This window comes from Muscardinus avellanarius (genome assembly GCF_963383645.1).
Source record: "Muscardinus avellanarius genome assembly, chromosome: 4".
In the NCBI taxonomy this organism is placed as follows: Eukaryota; Metazoa; Chordata; class Mammalia; order Rodentia; family Gliridae; genus Muscardinus; species Muscardinus avellanarius.
The window spans coordinates 85,684,358-85,701,110 of record NC_137789.1 but is presented as its reverse complement, the minus strand read 5'-3'; the positions used below and the strand labels follow the sequence as shown (position 1 = coordinate 85,701,110).

At 37.4% G+C, this 16,753-nt stretch overlaps 1 pseudogene across 1 annotated transcript; it reads left to right on the top strand.

Annotated features, from left to right (window-relative positions):
- Positions 1-2,567: 2,567 nt before the first annotated feature.
- On the top strand, positions 2,568-3,106 carry LOC308261624 (proteasome subunit alpha type-3-like; annotated as a pseudogene). The gene has a single exon. The product of its transcript is annotated as a proteasome subunit alpha type-3-like (transcript).
- Positions 3,107-16,753: the final 13,647 nt, after the last annotated feature.

Here is a 16,753-nt window from a genome sequence, read left to right as displayed (position 1 = left end):
TCACCCACTTCAAGGACTGCAGTCATGCAACTTAGTCTTCAAGATCGACCATCTCTACTTCCAATTTGCCACTCCCCATGGCAACCCTGGCAGGAGACACCCAAGAGCCAAGCATGTTCTTTGCATGCTCCAACCCCATGCAGCCTCATGGCCTCTTTGATAGATTCCCTTCAAGCCTAAGAACAGATGAACCAGTACATAGCCTACCTTGATACTTCCCACATGTATGGGAGCTCAGAGATGCAGTCCCAGGTCCTCAAGAACTGCTCCCCAGGGCTGGTGGGTGGGACCTGCTTAGGATCGTCTGGCCCTGGTCTTTTTCTGAGAAGCACTTAATATCCTTTACCTTAGGCCCACTTTCAGGGTGCACAAGAAGTGACCAGGACAGCCTATGTGGCCCCTGCTTTATAGCTGGGTACCATAGGGTCAACAAGCAGCTGGTCCAATGGCCTTACACATCCTGTGGTTCTAGGAACACTACAGGGTAACCTATGAGATGTCTGTCCTGAACCCATGCTGGGATGGGGACATTATTTTTCAGAAAGCCAAGGAGATCTGTGGGCATGAAGCTGTAGCACACCACCCAAAGTGACAGACTGCCCATGATTCTAGGGACACAGGCATGAAGATGCTGGATGAGTACTGGGGCTACAACCCCTGCATGAACACAGGCATCCTCAGCTCCTTTACTGCTGCAGCATTTAGGCTGGACACACTGAAAACAATCAGTTCTTTATTGACCAAGTAATTCCCACAAGGCCATCTCTTACTCCACAAAGTTTTCTTCTCAGGGTCCAGAGTAGCAAGGAGGACAGAATAGACTGGTTCTTCGGTGTAACATCTGAATTAGATCCCCTCACAGCTTCTCAACCCCCAGTTGAGGCAGAACCTAATCTCCCAGGCTTATTCTATGGCCCTAGGTTCTGCCACCATAAAAATTCAGAAGGGTCACAACCATGGGATCCCACCCTATTTTACTGAGATAGGGTAGAAGAAATAAAATATTAGAATGATGTAATCATATCTTCTTCTGTAATTTGACTTCTGTTGAGACATTTAAGATCTCTAGTATATTAGGACATATTAATGTAAAATCTTACTAGCATATTAGGATATATTAATGTAAAATCTTTTATATGCAATTAAAATTATAAGTTATATAGCCATTTGTCAGCATTTTTTCTTTGCAAAGTTAAGAATTTAAATACTTTTATGGCTCTGGAATGTGTCTACCAAAACATAGTATGGACTATTAAAACTGTGCAAATGTATTATGTATTTAAAACACATCAGGGTTTTATGCAGATTGAATTTACAAGTTTCTACTAGCAAGGGCATTGCTTTTTGAATTTACAGAGACCTGATTTTTAAAAAAATCTCTATTATATCACTTGTTAGAGCTGAGAGCTTGCAAAGTGTTTAGTTTTAAATTGCAGAATAAAATGAGAAAGCAGTGCTTCCTTCCCAGGTTGTTCTAATATTAAATAATATGAAACACTTCAGATATCGGGCCCAATTTCATTCAAGACCATAGACATTTATCCTGGTGTTATCACATTGGTCCTCGGGATCAGAACTATGGCACACATCTGGCTGGGCATGGGGACATGAGATAAAGGCAAGAGCATCCTTGCGGGAAAGCCTGGCAGTGCAGGGGAGGCTCCTGCTGTGACCATTGAGAAAGGGCTGGCCAAGGTGGGGAGTAAATGTCCTGGGAACAGAGCTGAGATGTGGAAAGTATGTGCCAGGTTCTCAGCCAGCTACTGAAGAAGAGATCATTGGACATGACCTTGGGATTGGCTAAGCATAGGAAAGTAGAAATAAATTTCCATGGCATCATAAGGAAAGACATATATTTTAAATCATCTTGGAAAGGAAATTTTTATTTTTGCAAAAAGGGATCCTGCTATCAGTAAGTCAAGAGCACAGAAACAGTATGGCAGGAAAACTGCTGGGCATTTTATTTCCATCCCAGAGTTTCTGGACTATGTTTCTATTGGTGGAAATGGAGCTTCACAATCTTTATGCCATTGACTGAAGGGGATGATGGGGGTGGAATTGGCACTCAAGATTTTCAGGAAATGTTACCTTAAGAAAAATTACATGCACAAATAAGGTTACACAATGATGGTTCTACAAAATGAAACCTAAATCATGCTATTCATTTGTTAGAAAAGATTTCATTATATTCCCATAATATGTGGGAAGAGTGAGTGGTACTGGAAAGAGGAACCCCAAGCAGGAAGGTTTTGGGTTGAGTGGCAGGAGGAACGGACAAAAAAACAAGAAATGACGGGAAGCCTCTCTGGCCTGAAGCCCTAGGGGTGTGGGTGATGTCGGAAGAATAAGCTCGATCCACTGGATATGATCTGCCAGCCTCAATGTTCTCATCTGATGAAAGGGTTTTTCAAGTTGAATATTCTATGAAGACTGTGGAAAACAGTAGTACAGCTATTGGGATCAAATGTAAAGATGGTGTTATCTTTGGGTTTGAGAAATTAGTCCTTTATAAACTCTATGAAGAAGGTTCCAATAAAAGACTTTTCAGTGTTAATTGGCATGTTGGAATGGCTGTGGTAGGTTTGTTGGCAGATGCTCATTCTTTAGCAGACATAGCAAGAGAAGAAGCTTCCAACTTCAGATCTAATTTTGGGTATAACATTCCACTGAAACGTATTGCAGACAAAGTGGCCACGTATGTACATGCTTATACACTCTATGGTGCTCTTAGACCTTTTGGCTGCAGTTTCATATTAGGGTCTTACAGAATGAATGATGTCACACAGCTCTACATGATTGACCCACCAGGTGTTTCATATGGTTATTGGGGCTGTTGCATTGGCAAAGCCAGGCAAGTTGCAAAGACAGAAATAGAAAAGCTTCAGATGAAAGAAATGACCTGCCGTGATGTAGTTAAAGAAGTTGCAAAGATTATTTACATAACGACGAAGTCAAAGATAATGCTTTTGAACTAGAACTCAGCTGGGTTGGTGAATTAACTAAAGGAAGACATGAAATTGCTCCAAAATATATAAGGGAAGAAGCAGATAAATATGCTAAGGAATCACTGAAGGAATAAGATGAATCAGATGGTGATAATATGTAATATTTACTTCAGCATCACTTCTAAATGTATATGAGTCTTGTGTAACTGTTTAGCTCTGTGGATTATACATACTGACCAATTTTCATTAAATCTTTGTCTTGTAAGCACTGGGGAAAAAAAGAAATAAGAGACAGTCCCTTCCCTCACCCTGTACAACTGAGGACTGAACCCAGGGCTTTGCCCATGCTGGACCTGCCCTCTGCCACTGAGCTATAGACTCAGCACATAGGAGATAGTGTGTGTGTGTGTGTGTGTGTGTGTGTGTGTGTGTGTGTGCACGCATGCGCGCACACATATCCATGTAAGGAATTATTACAACCAGCAATATCCCCATCCCTTTCTCTTTTGTATTTTGAGACTGGGTCCTGTAAGCTTTGAGACTGGTGTCAAACTTGGCCTTCCTTCCTCAGCCTTCTGATTAGCTAAGATCCTAGGCATGTTGCCAGTGTTCCTGGCCAAGAGGAAAGGTTGTAAAGGGCCTTGTGTGCTGTATAAAAATACTCTCCTCTGTGTTTAAATTATGAGCATGATTAGAGGGAAAATCTTGCCAGGAGCAGTGACTAGCAGGAATTTGGAAGATGTTCTGTAAAAGGAAGAGGCTAGGAGCTAGGAACTTGGCAAGTACTAGAGTCATCAAGGTGAAACATGAAGTCAGCTTAGATAGGCTTGGGCAGTGGCACATCCTATCAGAATTTGAAATGTTTGCTGTGGGAAGATTATTTGAATTAAATAAGGCATTTCCTGCATTTTATTTGAATACATTGGCAGCCAACTTGAAAATGCATGGCAATTTATAGACAGCTAGGAACATGCTTCTTTTAAAAATGCCACAATCTTCCTAAGGCCTATAGTTATAATGAGAGATGCAATAGTTGCTGGCTACCTCATTTTTCAGGTGGTCTTTCAGATGAATAGCAACCATACACCTGCCTCTCTGTTCCTTTAATATATTTCCAGATAATAACACTGAGATTCTTTTCAAACTAGTTGGAGAGTCATTAGCTTTTCCTTGGGAGATATTTGAACCAGAGAACCTTGCTTCATACAGCAGAGCACCTCTGGCCAGAGTGGATGTGTTGTGAGGACATCAGGAGGAGGAGCCAGGCTGCTTCCCACTAGGATGTCTTTCAAGCCACAGTAAACTTGTAAAATATCCCCCATAGACTTATTTGCCTATAAGCACCAAGTAAATACATTGTAGTGGCCTTCACCATCTTGACCTTAGACTTGACTATGCTAATGAATCAGGTGTGGCTTTAAATACCCTAATTTTTATACTATTTCTTTACTTTCTCCTTCTACCCCAGGTTAATTTACAAATGGTCTTTTAAGAGTTTGCTTTTAAATGAATTCAATTTTGGAAGCAGGAAAAACATATAAGTGTATCAGCAAAATGGATACTGATATGTGGCTATAAAAACTTCATATTCTGTTTAATCAGGATAGATGGAATCAAAATTGACTAAATAAGAAAATCGTAAAATAATGTGGTGGCCTATAATCTCAGTATTTGGGGGACTGAGACAGTCCAATTTACATAGTTTGAGGCCTCCGAAATTTGAAGGTTTGAGGCCAGCCTCAGAAATTTAGGGAGACCCTTGACATTTTATTGAGACCCTGCTTCAAAATAAAAAAATAAATAAAAAGGCAAGCTGTTCTGATAGAAATAAGAATGAACCTTGCAGGCAATAGTACAAAAGCAGATTCTTTCTATGTGTTTATATAACTCACCAGTGGGTTGTAGATATTTAACAAGTAACACACTTGCAGTAGTTTTTTACTCCCTTCTGACAAGCTTTCCAAAACATTTAATTTTAGTTTTTAAAAAATTATTTTTCTTTTTTTACAAATACTTTATAATTTTATAATATTTAATCAAATTACTTAGATAAAGCACTTGGTACAGATGTGATAAGTAAATTTGCAAACCTCAGGAATTCTGAGCTGACAGGTGAACAGGCGGAGGCTCCTGCTCAGGGAAGAGCCAGTCCTTATTCATTAGCATCTTTGGAGGGGAGAACACAGGTCAATGAGAGTTTTCATGGAAGAGAGAAGTGCAGGAAGATAGCGACCTAGAAAAGCAGTGTTGATGAGTCCTGCTAACGCTTGATCGCTACTGCCACAAAATCAGTGCTTTACATAGCAGAAAACACTACGAGTAGAGGTATCACACCCTAGATGCAGCTCCCCATGAGAAAACGCCTAACCCTGCACCCCCAGGGTCTCGTGCAGCCTTGACTAACTCGCTGGGTCTGAAACTTTGCGATACAACCCAGTAAAGGAGTAGTGGTGGCTGAGATTACCACAATCCCCAGAGATACAGAGAACCATAAGTGAAGTCACGGTGACCTAGAGAAGAACCCAGAGAAAGCACAAACTTCAGAAATCATGGGAAGGAGGAACAACAATGGAGCAATGAGCTCCCACAACCCCACAATATCAGAACCTGATAAAACAGAAATGTAAAGATCTCCAAAAGATGAAATCAGGAATATAAATGCAGAAATAATACAAGACATTCAAAAGAATTTAGAGAGATTCTGAAAGAAAAAAAGGATGTAATCACTGAAGTAAAGGCATCAATTCAAACTATAAATAATTGATTAGAGGACATGTAGAATAGAATCTCACTCCTAGATGATCACTCCAAAAAAGAATGCATAGTTTATCAAAGAAAAAAAAATTCAACAGGAGGAATTAGACATTGAAGAATTATGGGCCCATTTTAAGAGAGCTAACATAAGAATAATCAGAATATAGGAGGGAAAAGAGGGGAAAACAAAGGGATCAATAATCTTTTCAAAGAAGTAATAGCAAAAAATTTCCCAAACATAGAGCAAGAGGTCAATACACAAGTTCAGGAAACTTATAGAACTCTATTTAGACAAGGTCAGAGAAAAGGTTTTCCATGTAACATAATAGTCATAATGTTGAAAGTAGAAGCCAAGGAGAGAATCTTAAATGCAATAAAACAAACGGCCAAGTGACATTCAGAAGCAGACCAATTAGAATCACTCCAGAATTCCCAGAACAAGTCATGAAAGCCAGAAGGGCCTTAAGTAACATACTCCAAACTCTGAAAGAAATCAACTTCCATCCAATAATTTCCTACCCTTCCAAACTATCTTTCAAATTAGATGGGGAAATAAGAAGCTTCCATGACAAACACAAACTGAAGGAATTTATGTCTTCAAAACCAGCACAAGAGAAAGTACTCAAAGAGATTAACTACAAAGAAGAAATAGGTAATACACACCAGAATTAGTGAAATAAGAATTTCCATTCAGCAGACAACTAAGCAAAGAAGAATAAACAGCATCTGAAACAGAAATAAAATTTTAACATGTTAGGATTAAAAATCATCTCTCAATAATCACACTGAATGTAAATGGCCTCAACTCCTCAATAAAAAGACCTAAAGAAGTGGCAATATCTATTAAAAAAACAGAATCTATCTATCTGATGCTTGCAAGAAACACAACTTACAAGTAAATATAGTAACGAACTTAAGGTAAAGGACTGGGGCAAGGTATCCATGCTAATGGAACTAAAAGGAAAGCAGGAGTAGCAATTATGATATCGGACAACTTAGACACCAAGACCAAGCTTATTAGAAGAGACAAAAAAGATCATTTTTTACTGGTAAAAAGTAATAATCCAGCAAGCGGAAATAGCAATGATCAACATCTATTTCACAAACATGGGTGTGGCTACTTTCATAAAACAAACTCTTTGTGACATGAAGTCATACATAAATTCCAATACAAGAATACTGGGAGACTTCAACACACCTCTCACACCATTAGACCAATCTTCCGGACAAAAGGTCAGTAAAGATGCCTCAAACCTAAAGAACACCATTAATCAAATAGACCTGTTGGACACATAGATAATATTTTACCCAACTACAGTGGAGTTTACATTTTTCTCAGCTCCTCACAGAACCTTCTCCAAAACACATCACATCCTGGGCCAAAAAATGGGCACTAGCAAATACAAAAAAAAAATGTAACATACTTCCCTGTGTCATTTCAGATCATAATGGAATGAAATTAGAAATCAACTATAAGAAGGCCCAGAGCAACCACATAAACATATGGAGACTGAACACCACACTTATGAATGAAGAATGGGTCATAGAAGATGTAAGAGGTAAAATAAAGAACTTTCTTGAAACAAAAATTGAGACACAACATATCAAAAGCTCTGCAACACTTTAAAGGCAGTATTAAGAGGAAAATTATAGCACTGAGTGCTCACATAATAAAAACAGAAAATCTTCAAATAAATAACCTAATGACACACCTCAAAGCCCTTGAAAAACCAGAGCAATCTAACCTCAAAGCCAGTAGAGGACAGGAAATTATTAAAATCAAAGCAAAACTGAAGTAGAAAATAAAATACAGTGCAGAAGATCAATAAAACCAAAAGCTGGTTTATTAAAAAATTAACAAGATAGATAAAACAATAACCACCAAAACTAAATGAGAGAGAGAGAGAGAGAGAGAGAGAGAGAGAGAGAGAGAGAGAGAGAGAGAGAGAAATCTACCCTAATTATGAAAATAAGAGATGAAAGAGAAGACATTACTACTGACAGGGTAGAAATCCAGAGGATTATCAGAAACTACTTTAAAAAACTATACTCCACCAAAATGGAAAAAACTACTGCAAGTGTGTTACTTGTTAATTGACAACTTTCTAGACAAATAAAAACTGAGTCAAAAGATACAGAAAATTTAAATCAACCAATAGCAATCAAAGAGATAGAAACAACAATAAAGAGCTTACCATCAAAGAAAATCCCAGGACCATATGTTTTCCCAAGTGAATTTTACAAAATCGTTATAGAAGAGCTAACCCCAATACTCCTCAAACTCTTTCATGAAATAGAAAAAAGTGAGCAGGGCATGGTGGCAAACGCTTGTAATCCCAGCATTCGGGAGGCTGAGACTGGAGGATGGCGGTTCCCAGACAGCCTCAGCTACATTGTGAGGCCCTCTGCAACTCAGTGAGACCCTGTTTTAAAATAAAGTATTAAAAAATTGGGCAGGGGTACAGCTTGGAGGTCAAATGCTTCTTGGTTCCATTCCTAGACCTGCAAAGGAAGAAAAACTACAAGCCTATATCTCCAATGAACTTAGATGCAAAATTACTAAACAAAATACTAGCAACATGCATTAAAAAACACATAAAATCATACACCATGACCAGGAAGGCAAGGCTGGTTCAATATACAAAAATCAATCCATGTAACTCATAATATAAATAGAATCAAACACAAAAATCACATGATCATTTCAATAGATGCTGAAAAAGCATTTGATGAAATCCAATGTCCATTTATGATAAAACCACTGCAGAGAACTGGAATACAAGGAACCTATCTCACCATCATAAAGGCAATCTACAATTAGCTCATAGCCAACATCATATTAAATGGGGAGAAACTTCAAGAATTCCCCCTAAAAACAGAAACAAGACAAGGATGTCCTTTATCGCCACTTGTCTTCAATATAGTACTAGAGACTCTAGCCAAAGCAATAAGGCAAGAAAAGGAAATCAGAGGAGTACAAATAGAAGAACTCAAACTTTCAGTATTTTCAGATAACATGATACTACATTTAGAAAATGCAACAAACTCAACTAAAAAGCTTACAGAACTTATCAACAAATTAAACAATGTGTCTGGATACAAAATCAATCTCAAGATATCAGAAGCTTTTCTGTACAAAATCCATAAATCCACTGAAAAAGTAATTCAGAAAACACTTCCACCCAGGATTTTCCACAAAAAAATAATAAAATACTTAGGAATAAACTTAACCAAGGAGGTAAAAGACCTCTACAAAGAAAATTATAAAACACTGAAAAAAGAAACCAAAGAATATCTTAGAAGATGAAAATGTATTCCATGTTTATGGATAGGCAGAATAAATATCATTCAAAGGGCCATACTTCCAAAAGTGATCTATAGATTTTACGCAGAGCCCATTAAATTACCAAGATTATTCCTCACAGACATAGGAAAAATTAGTCCTTAAGTTCATGTGGAACAACAAAAACCCAGAATAGCCAAAGTAGTCCTCAGCAACAAAAACCAGGCAGGAGGAATCACAATACCTGACTTTAAACTATACTACAAAGCCATTGTAATTATAAAAACAGCATGGTGCTGGAACAAAAACAGATACATAGACCAGTGGAGCAGAATACAAGACCAAGAAACAAATCCACACACTTACAGCCAATTGAATTTGGACAAAGGGTCCAAAATCATACACTGGAAAAAAGAGAGCCTCTTAAACAAATGGAGTTGGCAAAACAAGTTAACCACATGCAGAAAATTGGAAATTAATCCCACTTTCTCACACTGCATAAGAGTCAATTCAAGATTGATCAAAGACTTGGAAATTAAACCAGAGACCTTGAATCTCCTTGAAGAGGCCATAGATCCAACACTGCAACACATAGGCACAGATAAACACTTTCTCAACAAGACCCCAAAGGCACAACAAATTAAAAGGCGAATCAATACATGGGATTGCATGAAACTGAAGAGCTTCAGTTCAGCAAAGGAAACTGTCAAGAACCTCAATCGAGAGCCAACAGAATGGGAGATTTTTGCCACCTACACTACCGATAGAGAACTAATATCTAGAATATACAGAGAACTCAAGAAACTCAACACTAAGAAAACAAGGCATCCAATAACAAAATTGGCAAGTGAACTAAATAGGCACTTCACAAAAGAAGAAATTCAAATGGCCAATAAGTGCATGAAAAATGTCCAGAGCAAGCATGAAAGGCTAAGAATAAAAAAGCTGAGGGATTTTTGCATCAAAAAGTGAAATCCTAGAATTACAATCAGACTCATCCCACTTTAGAGATTTTGAAACAGGTGCCTTTTCTTCTCAGTGAACAGTGTCTTTGAAGTCTTAATCCCTAAAGGAGAAAAGGGCAGAGGAGTTCAGCAGATGCTGATGGATGGAGCAGGAGGACTTCCCAGTTCACCTTTCTTGGATCCAAAAACCCACAGCAGTCTATGAGATGCACAAACTTTTTACTTCCTTCAGCACCAAAATCTCAGGGGAAATTATTTTTTGTCAAAGTGTTTTATTTTTTTAAAGAACTCATTTTAGTCAAAGACTGTATGGAAATGAACTATTATCTTTTTATATGGTTACTCTTCCTCTCAAGATTAATACTGCTTCTTTTTATTTTTTTCCAAAACATATAATGAGCAGAATGTGAAGATTAATTATCCACTGAGTAGTGAACAAAATTATAGGAGAGAGTTACTTTGCTAACTTTTTAAAAATATAATTTGACTGCTGCATTGCAATCATACATCACAGTGAGGTTGGAAGTAATACAGATTCATATGCACACTGCACTTGTTATGTTTCTCTGTGTTCCCCCTGCTTCTCATATCTTTAATAATATTAGCAGGAAATGCTCTGTTCCAATGTTTTCCATGTCAGCATTATTGCATCTATAATCTGAATGACCGTAACTTACAGAAAAGAAGATTTATTTTCTTACAGTTTTAGATGTAGTCCATGTAAAGCCAGGGACCTAGGATCTCAGGACATGACGACAGAAAGTAGAGAAAGGGAGAGGACACTGGTTGTACTTCTCACACCATGCAGGTGGCAGCAAGGGAGAATGAGCCTTGAGAGGAAGAACAATATATAACACTCAAGGCCACATGCCTAGGGACCTACTTCCAACCATACTCTATTGGTCTGGGTCACTGCCCAGATAAATCTATTACAATGAATTTATCCACTGCTGAGAATACAACCCTCATTCCTCAATTACATCAGCTCCAAACATTGATAAATAAACTATTTATGGAACATTTTCTATCTAAATATAACATGCTCCTTTGAAGATATGTGTGATTTGTGGAGGGAAATATTACTTTGGATTTTGATAAGCATGAGTTTATCTGTCCCCTGATTTCACATGAAGTGTACCCACATATCTTTTATAAAGATGGTTCACAATATAACAATTTATAATCAGCATATGTATAATCAGCATATGTATTATTTTATAACTTCTTTGTTTTATATTATTAAAATAAACATGCTTGGAGGCTTGGACTTGTAAAACCAGTATTTGGAAGGCTGAGGCAGGAGGACACAATTTGGGGCCACCAAGGGGTAACTTAGTGAGAGCCTTTTTCAAAATTAAAAAAATAAAATAAAATAAGGCTGGGGGTGTAGGGGAAAGGTAGAATCACCAGATTTAATTCCCAGTTTCACAAAAAAAGAGAGAGAAAAAAATTCTTTTTTTTCTTTTCTATTGCCACCAAAGGTTTTTGAAAGGTCAAATTCCACAAAGATTCATCTTTCCCAGTCTGTACCATTTGTCTCTGCCTGCCTGTGATCATCTTCTGTGGGTTGGGCCCTCTATCTTCAGAATTCTTGACTCTGCTCTTTATTAAGTGCTTTTACATGCCTTTCAGGGACCCTTCACCAACAATAGCCTTCACCTTGACTGAATGTTTGCTATATATACATAAAATTCTCCCAAAGATATTCTTCATAGACCTAGAAATATTAGTCATGATTTTTTTCTTTGTAGTACTGGGGATGGAACTCAGAATGATTTTACCCTTGAGCTACACCCAGCCCTATTTTTTATTCCTTATTTTGAAACAAGGTCTCACTGAGTTGCAAAGCGCCTCACTAAGTAGCTGATACTGGCCATGTACTGCAATCCTGCTGTCTCAGCCTCCCAAATGCTGGAAATACAAGCATGTGCCACCACATCTGGCCAGTCATAAACTTTATATGGAGAAAGAAAAGACCGAGAATAGCCAAAGAAATTCTCAGCAATAAAAACCATAAAGGAGACATCACATTCCCTGACTTCAAGTTATACTATAGAGCAATAGTAATTAAAACAGCATGGTATTGGCACAACAACAGGCACACAGACCAATGGAACAGAATAGAAGATACAGAAACATATCCAAACACTTAAAATCACTTGATCTTTGGCAAAGGGTCCAAACTTGTACCCTGGAGAAAAGACAGACTTTTCAACAAATGGTGCTGGGAAAAATGGCTATCCATTTTTAGAAAGATGGAACTAAATCCTTACTTCTCACCATGCACAGGAATCAACTTAAGATGGAACAAAGACTTGAAAATTAGGCCAGAGACTGTAAAGATATTAGAGGAGGGCATAGGCTTAATGCTCCAACATATGTCACAGGTAGTAACTTCCTCAACAGGACCTCCAAAGCACAGGAAATTAAAACAAGAATTAACAAGTTGGATGGAATCAAATTGAAACCTTTATTCTCATTAAAGGAATCCATCAATAATCTAAAGAGAAATCCTATAGAATGGAAGAAGATCTTTAACAGCCACCACTCTGATAGAGGGCTAATATCCAGAATATACAAAGAGCTCAAACGACTCTACACTAGCAAAACAAATAACCCAATCAAAAAATGAGCAACTGAATTGAATAGACACTTCACAAAAGAAGAGATACAAGTGGCCAATAGATACATAAAAATGTTCAACATAATTAGCCATTAAGGAGATGCAAATCAAAATTATTCTGAGCTTCTTAGAAAAAATTGGCGATGAAGAGACACAGCATATCTCACTAGCTGAAGCAAATTAAGTTCAACTACTGAGAAGGCAGTGCCTTAATAAAGAAAATTAAATTCAATGTATGACCCAAAACAGACTCAGGGACTATGGTGGAATAAATCCAATAACTCTGAACTGAAAGGTTCACCACAACACAAAAAGAAAGCAGAAAGTGAGCTGAAGATGCAGTAGGCTGCTGGGCTGCAGACACAGGCAGCCACTGGGCCGCTGGCCCAAATAGGGTTTTGGGGACCCTGGCACTCTGAGATTGGCCCTAGAGACTGAAAGTGGCCATAGAGCTCCAACATCTTAAGCTGCAAGCTCACTCGAACTCCTGAGCAGCATCATTTCCCCACAAGAGGCAGTCCCTGCAGAGGCGCCCGGAGACCTTTAGGGACCCAGAAGCAGACCTGCTAACCATGCGAGCAGAGAATCAGCAGGATATGGAAGGGCTACCAGAACTTCAGAGCCCCAGATTGGGCTGCCAGGTGACAGCGTGAGATCAGATGAGCCACAGAACCCAGAGAACACATAGTGAGTGCCACCAGACACAGCAATAACTGTGGGTGCCAGTGTGCACTTAGGGGGCAATTTCAACTCGTCACAGAAGAGTGATTAAGATGCGATACCTGCACAGGGCCACAAGGGTTTGCTCCAAGCAAATACAAGACATTGGCATATACATCATATATTTGTAATGTAGTAGGACTGTTATTTTTTATTTTTTAATTATTTTTATGTTTTTATATTTTATTTTTTATTGTTGCTGTTTTGTATTGTTTGTTTTATTTTTTGGTCTTTGGGTTTGTTTTGGTTTTTGGTTTTCTGTGGGGATAATCTTTTGTTTCTTCTTTTTTACTTATATTTGGGTTTCTTTGTTTGGTGCTTTCACTTCATACCACATGGTGGTTAGTTGGTCTTGTTTTATTTTATTTTATCTTATTTTATTTTATTTTTATCCTTTTTATTTTCTTAACCCTTTTTGTTCTCTCTTAGCGGTTTATTTTTGTTTCTGTGAACGTTGTTGTTTATACATGATGTATAACAGTTAGTCTTTGTACCTTATTTTGTTTCTTTATCTGTTTGGCTTTGCTCCTTTCCCCCACTCCTTCTACAAAGTCTTCAATTTAGGCTATATACTATCTTCCCTCAAAACTTTCTCTTTGTCCCCTAACTGTATCTCTTTGTTTAATACACAAAGTTTCTTGCATCTGCATACTTAAATATTCCAATAAATACAAGAGTCTTACTACCTAAACTTCTCCCATTCTCAACCTGATACAACATTATTATACTGAAATTCTTCCACAACCTAATTATATTCTCTACCTTACCTGACTCCTGCATCCATCACCCTAGCTACTCCACCATCACCCAACCATCACCACTCGAAAAAGTACTGCTTACCGGTTGACTTTTCTAAATTCATATTACTAAGACTGGACTAAACATAATACCCACAAATGATGGGAAGACATCAGAAAAACAGGCCTGAGAACTTTGAAAATATGAGAACCAGGAATAGTGGAGAAATGACAGAAGTCATGAATACTGACCTACAAGAAATGCAAGAAGGGAGTTCCAAACCTTGATCTACAATATGATGAAAGGATTTAAAACAAGTCTAGAGGATATGAAAGATGAGCTAAGAGGTCATCTGTTTGGTAGTTTTCTCTTTCTTCTTTACTTAGAATCCCCTCTGATCACTTTCCTCTCTTCTTTGGTTCTGAAATCTGCTTCTTTATGGTTTATTTCTTTAAGTAAAGGAACAATACACCAAGAAAATACAATGATAGTAAATGTTTATGCCCCACATATGAATGCAACCACATTTGTAAAACAAACCCTTCTGGACATCAGATCTCAAATAGACCCAAATACAATAATTCTGGGAGACTTTAATACACCTCTCATACCACTGGATCGATCTTCAAGGCAAAAGATGAATAAAAGCTCTTTACAACTATAGAAAACTATAAACCAAATGGATCTAATAGACATATACAGAATATTTCATCCAGGAACTACAGAATACATTCTTCTCATCATCCCACAGAACCTTCTCCAAAATAGATCACATCCTGGGACACAAAGAAAGCTCCAGAAAATTCAAAAAGATATAATATAATTCCTTGCATCTTTTCAGGCCATAATGGAATGAAAGTAGAAATCAACAACAGGAAATTCAAAATAAACTATTCAAATACATGGAGATTGAATGATAGACTCTTGAACAATGAATGGGTAAGAGCGGAAATTAGGAAAGAAATAAAAAACTTATGGAAATAAATGAAAACAGAGACACAACTTACCAAAATCTATGGGACAATTTGAAGGCAGTGTTGAGAGGAAAGTTTAGAGCATTGAGTGCCCACATAAGAAAAACAGGAAGCCACCAAGCAAACAACCTAATTATAAAACTCAAGGTCCTAGAAAGACTGTAACAGTCTAATCCCAAAGCCAGCAGAAGGCAGGAAATTATTAAAATCAGAGCAGAAATAAATTAAATAGAGAACAAAAAAACAATTCAAAGAATTAACAAAACAACAAGCTGGTTCTTTGAGAAGATCAATGGGATTGACAAACCCCTGGCCAACCTAATCAAAAGAAAGAGAGAACCAACTCAAAAAATTATTAAAATCAGAAATGAAAAGGAGATATCACCACAGACAGAGGGGAAATTCAAAGGATTATTAGAAACTATTTTGAGAATTTATACTCCAACAGACTGGAAAACGTGGAAGAAATCAATAGATTTCTAAGTATATATAACCTACCTAAACTGAACCAAGAGGACATAGCAAGCCTAAAACAACCAATAGCAAACAAAGAAATAGAAACAGCAATCAAAATTCTGGCAACAAAGAAAAGCCCAGGTCTCGATGGGTTCCCAGCTGAATTCTACAAACCTTTCAGTGAAGAACTAATACCAATACTTCACAACTTGTTCTGGGAAATTGAAAGAGATGGAATTCTCCTAATTCCTTCTATGAGGCCAGTATCACATCAATCCCCAAACCAAATAAAGATACTTCAAGAAAGAAAAATTACAGACCAATATTCTTAATGAACATAGACACAAAAATTCTAAACAAAATACTAGCTATACGCATTCAAAACCATATCAAGAGAATTGTATACCATGACCAAGTTGGTTTCATCCCAGAAAAGCAAGGCTGGTTCAACATATGAAAATCAATACATGTGATTCACCACATAAATACAACTAAGAGCAAAAAACACATGATAATATCAATAGATGTTGAAAAAGCATTCAACAAAATCCAACCCCCAATTATGTTAGAAACACTGCAGAAAATTGGAATAGAAGGAACATATTTCAACATCATTAAGGCTATATACAATAAACCCAAAGGCAACATCATATTGAATGGGAAAAAACTGCAAGAATTCCCTTTAAAATCAGGCACAAGACAAGGATGCCCATTATCACCTCTACTTTTCAATTTAGTCCTTGAGACTCATGCCACAGCAATAAGACAAGAAAAGGAATTCAAATAGGAAGAGAGGAGCTAAAACTATCCTTATTTGAAGATGATATGATCCTTTATCTAGTAGATCCAATGAACTCAAGCAAAAGACTTCTGGAGCTGATTAACCAATTCAGCAAAGTTGCAGGATACAAAAGAAATCAGTTGTTTTTCTCTATGCCAACAATGAATCCACAACCAAAGAAATAAAACAAGTCCATTTACTATAACCTCTAAACCAATAAAATACCTAGGAATAAACATAACCAAAGATGTAAAAGACCTCTACAGAGAAAACTACAAAACATTAAAGAAAGAAATGGAAGAAGGAAAGATCTCCCTTGCTCATGGATAGGCAGAATTCATATCATCAAAATGGCCATTCTCCCAAAAGTGATCTATAGATTCAATGAAATCCCCATTAAAATACTAACAGCATTTCTCATAGACCTGGAAAAGTCAGTTATGAATTTTGTATGGAGGAAGAAAAGACCCAGAATAGCCAAAGCCATTCTCAGCAATAAGAACCAGGCTGGAGG